This window comes from Mustelus asterias, chromosome 8 (assembly GCF_964213995.1).
Source record: "Mustelus asterias chromosome 8, sMusAst1.hap1.1, whole genome shotgun sequence".
Taxonomy (NCBI): domain Eukaryota; kingdom Metazoa; phylum Chordata; class Chondrichthyes; order Carcharhiniformes; family Triakidae; genus Mustelus; species Mustelus asterias.
This window is the reverse complement of record NC_135808.1, coordinates 12,802,956-12,807,656: the sequence shown is the minus strand read 5'-3', so window position 1 is coordinate 12,807,656 and position 4,701 is coordinate 12,802,956. Positions and strand designations below refer to the sequence as shown.

At 51.5% G+C, this 4,701-nt stretch overlaps 1 non-coding gene across 1 annotated transcript; it reads left to right on the top strand.

Moving 5' to 3' along the window:
- Positions 1-1,929: 1,929 nt before the first annotated feature.
- On the top strand, positions 1,930-2,120 carry LOC144498043 (U2 spliceosomal RNA). Its single transcript, XR_013498618.1, has one exon. It is a non-coding gene; the product is annotated as a U2 spliceosomal RNA (small nuclear RNA).
- Positions 2,121-4,701: the final 2,581 nt, after the last annotated feature.

Genomic DNA, 4,701 nt, shown 5'->3' with positions numbered 1-4,701 from the left:
AGACGACCTTGTTGATCCTTAAGAGGCCCTACTCTCTCCCTTGTCACTCTTTTGCCCTTTATGTATTTGTAGAAGCTCTTTGGATTCTCCTTTACCTTATCTGTCAAAACAATCTCGTGTCCCCTTTTTGCCCTCCTGATTTTTCTCTTAACTCTATTCCTACACCCCCTATACTCTTCAAGGGATTCACTTGATCCCAGCTGCCAATGCATGTCATGTGCCTCTTTCTTCTTCTTGACCAGGGCCTCAATACCCCGAGTCATCTAGGGTTCCCGACTTCTGCCAGCCTTGCCCTTCACTCTCAGAGGAATGTGTTTACCCTGAATCCTGGTTAACACACTTTTGAAAGCGTGCCACTTACCAGAAGTCTCCATGGCAGATACAGTATAATGTGGATAAGTGTGAGGGTATCCACTTTGGTAGCGATAATAGGAAGGCAGATCATTATTTGAATGGGTGTAAATTGAGAGAGGCGGACACTCAGCGAGACCTTGGAGTCCTCGTGCATCAGTCGCTGAAAGTAAGCGTGCAGGTACAGCAGGCAGTAAAGAAGGGAAATGGTATGTTGCTCTTCATAGCGAGAGGACTTGAGTAGAGGGATAGGGGTGTTTTGCTGCAATTGTACTTTGTAAGCTATTAATTTGGTTATATTGGCAGCTGTAGTTCAGAAATTATGGCCAGAGATTTTCAGCCATTCATGCCCACTGCCGCTGCAAGCGAGGATGAGAATTTAGTGCTTGACCAAATTTCTGTTCGCTGCAGTGGGACCAGAAAATGCCGCCAGCGTGAATGGCCGGAAAATTCTGCCTGGAAAATTTTGCCTTCTGTCGCTGTCACTAAAAGTCAAAATGTATTCATTAAAATAGATCTCTCATGGTGTTGCTTCATTTTTAATTAATATCCATTAATGGGATGTGGGCGTCGTTGGCTAGGCCAACATTTACGGCCCATCCTTAATATCCCTTACAAAGGTGGTGGTGTGGGGCCTTCTTGAACTGCTGCAGTCCACATGTTGCATGAATATCAACAGTGCTGTTAGGAAGGTAATTCCAAGATTTTGACCCATCGACAATGAAGGAATGGCAGTTTAGGTTTAAGTCGGGATGGTTTTATGAGGATTACATACATTCTGCTGCTAAGATTTCATTTTAGACCACAGACTCTTTGGGCGGCCTTTTTTGGTCCCACCCGCCCAGGGACTGGAAATTTTGAGGTCAATGGACCTTTCGCCAGTCTGTCAAATTATCCTTCCTGCCTGTGACAATTCCTGTGGCAGGTGGGACAGGAAGATTTAGGCCTCAAATTTCTTGGAGATGGCACAAGCAGCAAAAGATGGGAATTTAAGGATCTTTAGTGGTTCTGACATAAACAAGATGCCTTTAACGAGAGTTCTTGTTATTTTTCCAATCTATAATGTGTTGTAAGAATCAAAAGGGTGAATTTTACAGCCCCTCCCAACAGCAGGATTTTCCAGTCCCTTCAGAAATCAGTGGACTTTGAACTGCCCCTTCCCACCATGACAGGACTATAAAATTTTCTCCAAAGAGAAATAAATATTAAGTAGTTGTCTTAGAGGAGGCAGTGATGTAGTGGTATTGTCACTGGACTAGTAATCCGGAGACCTAGGGTGAGGTTCTGGGGACCCAGATTCGAATACCACCACGGCAGATGGTGAAATTTGAATTCACTTTTAAAAATCTGGAATTAAAAGTCTCATGATGACCATAAACCTGTATTGATTGTCATTAAAACCCTATCTGGTTCATGAATGTTCTTTAGAGAAGGAAATCTGTTGTCCTTACCTGATCTGGCCTATAGGTGATTCCAGACCCACAGTGATGTGGTCCACTCTTAACTGCCCTCAGGGATGGCATGGGCTCAGCCAGCAATGCCTACATCCCATGAACAAATAAAAGAAAGACTATACTGAGTCTTTCAACGGCCTTTTGGCTAAGATCAAGTGTAGTATCTGTTCTTATCAGTTTAATAAAGCCAAGGGCTCGGATTTCGCAAGGAGCTATCGAGTTTCGATGGGGATTATGGATTGAAGAAGCAGGCGTCAGACGACCGGCAGACGACCGTCTGCAACACTTGAGCTCTGCTGCTACTGGTGGATCTTTATGCTGGTTTCAAGCCTCTGGCTTGGACCTAACGCCGGTACAGTAAGACTCAGTGTTTTCGAGCTATGGCTGCAGCTGCTCTGAAAGCTACAGGCCAAAGGCAGCCCAACACCATCCGGGTGAAGCCTTCGGGAGGAGGCTCGCCTGTGGGCCGTGATTACCTCGTGAAGAAGGTATTGTTCGAGTGCTGCGGATTCCAAGCAGCAGACATCTACGGTGCGGCTGAGTACAGCAAGCCGCCGCACGTGGATGTCAGCTTCAGAAGTCTGTCAGGATGCGTCAAGCTCCTGACAGCGGTGAAGGAGAAAGGCAAAGAGGGGCCCCTCTCTATCCTGACGGCGGAGCCCCTGTTCACCATGCCGTCCCAGCGGAACCGGGTTATCACATTCCAAACGTATAACCACTACGTCCCTGCGGCTGATGTGCTGACGTTCCTCTCCAGGTACGTGGAGGTGAAGGGAGAGAGCGTGGACGTCATGGACCAGTACGGAACATGGACGTGTAAAAGGCAGGTGAGAGTCACCCTGAAGACTGACCCCAAGGGAGGCCTTCTGCACCCGCCCTCCAATTTTGCCATCGGAGGGAATCGAGGCTTCCTGTACTACACGGGCCAGCCACGACTGTGCCGCAACTGTGGCAAAACCGGCCATTTTGCCGCAAGCTGCAGCGTCACCGTATGCAGAAACTGCCTGAAGGAGGGGCACTCGACCGACGAGTGCAAAGACAGCAAATGTTGCAACCTGTGTGGGGAGACTGGCCATGTTTACAGAGTCTGCCCCAAGCGGAAGGTCACTTACGCCCAGATCACCGGAGGCGGAGCGAGGAAGGCGAGTGCTCCTGCTGCCTCAGGGAACAAGAAGCCCACCACAAAAGAAGCTGGCACGGAGAAAGCTTCTGAAGCAAAGGTGGACCCCCCAGTGCAGCAGGATGATGACACATCCACACCACCACCAGTAGAGGGCGCAGAGGACATGGAGCAGGAGAACGGAGATCCCGAGGGCCCCTGGCAGGTGGTAAAGAAAAAGAAAAGCACCCAGAAAAGGAAATCCTGCGCAGCTAGGGTCTCCAGTGGCGACGTCTCCTCAGACGAGGAAAAGAAAGCGGGCAGCCGACGAAGCATCAAACGGCTCCATAGAAAAGCGGCACGGGAACCACAACGGACTAGGACCAACGACCACAAAGCAGCCGGGGACCATCCAGCCGACGGATACAGCAGTGCAGCCGAGGCCCCCCAAACCCCGGACAACAGGAACGAGGACACCGACGACGCCCAAGGCGGAGATCGGCCCGCAAGCCCGGCACCAACCGAGGGCTACACGACACCGACCATGTCACCCAGTCGTGGTCGGGGACCTGAGGCAGGGTCGGACTGCTACCTCAGCCCTGCAGCCCTGCAGAATTTCATCAGCGCCACAGGAATGCAGCACCTGGAGGAGGCTGACTGAAGGACACGTAAGAACTGACAAACCTTTTAAACACTAAAATGTCTTTAAAGTTTGCATCCTTAAATGTTCGCAGTGTTAAAGATAGTCTGAGATGTGCGGCCAGCTTGTCCTACCTGGCCAAGATCAAGGCCGACCTGCTGTTCCTGCAGGAGTGTGGAATACCACACCTCAGCAACTACAGGCGCTGGTCGAGTGTGTGGTCCCACGGACCGTCCATCTGGTCAGGTGGGAACGACTGCCGTTCATCCGGCCTAGGCATTCTGCTACGGGGGGGCAACTTCACCGTCTCCGAAGTTAAGGAGGTGGTGGGAGGACGCCTCCTCGTAGCAGACGTCATGTACAAAAACTGCCCTCTCAGGCTGATTAATGTGTATGCCCCTGCCGTCAAGACCGAGCGGCTGGCACTTTTTGAACAGCTGCCACTGCTACTCACCACCTCCAGGCCAATCATACTGGGTGGGGACTTTAACTGTATCATTGACAAGGCCGGCCGATCCAACAGGGCCGAAAGTAAACTGGACGCTACGTCCAGAGCCCTGCTGGAAACAGTCAAAGATGCCAAGCTGCTCGACGTCTTCAGCGACCAAGCAGACGGAGGGCAGCGGAGATACACGTGGTCACGGCCAGACGGGTCTGTCCGCTCCAGGATCGACTTCATGTTTGCATCCCGCGCGCTCACGGTCAGGTCCACCGACGTCAAGCCGGTGTTCTTCTCTGACCACTGCCTCCTGCTGGCAGACTGTCAGCTGGAGGAAAACCAGAAAGTGGGCAGGGGGTCCTGGAAGCTTAATGTCGAACTGTTGACCCCAGAGAACCTCGAAGAACTCAAGAGGGTTTACCACGGTTGGAGAACCGTGAAACCCTTCTTTGAGTCTCCATCGCTCTGGTGGGAAACCATCAAGGGCAACATCAAGAGGTTCTTCATCCGAAAAGGGGTTCAGAAGGCCAGGGAGAGACGGGGGGAAATGTCTCGACTCCAGAAAAGCATGCAGGAGCTACTCCAACTGCAGTCGATGGGGGTTGATGTCAAGGAGGACCTCCGGGAGGTGAAGAGCCAGCAAGCCTCGCTCTTTGCCTCGGAGGCCTCCAAGGTTATCTTCCGGTCCAGGGTCCGCACCGTGGAGCAGGACGAAACG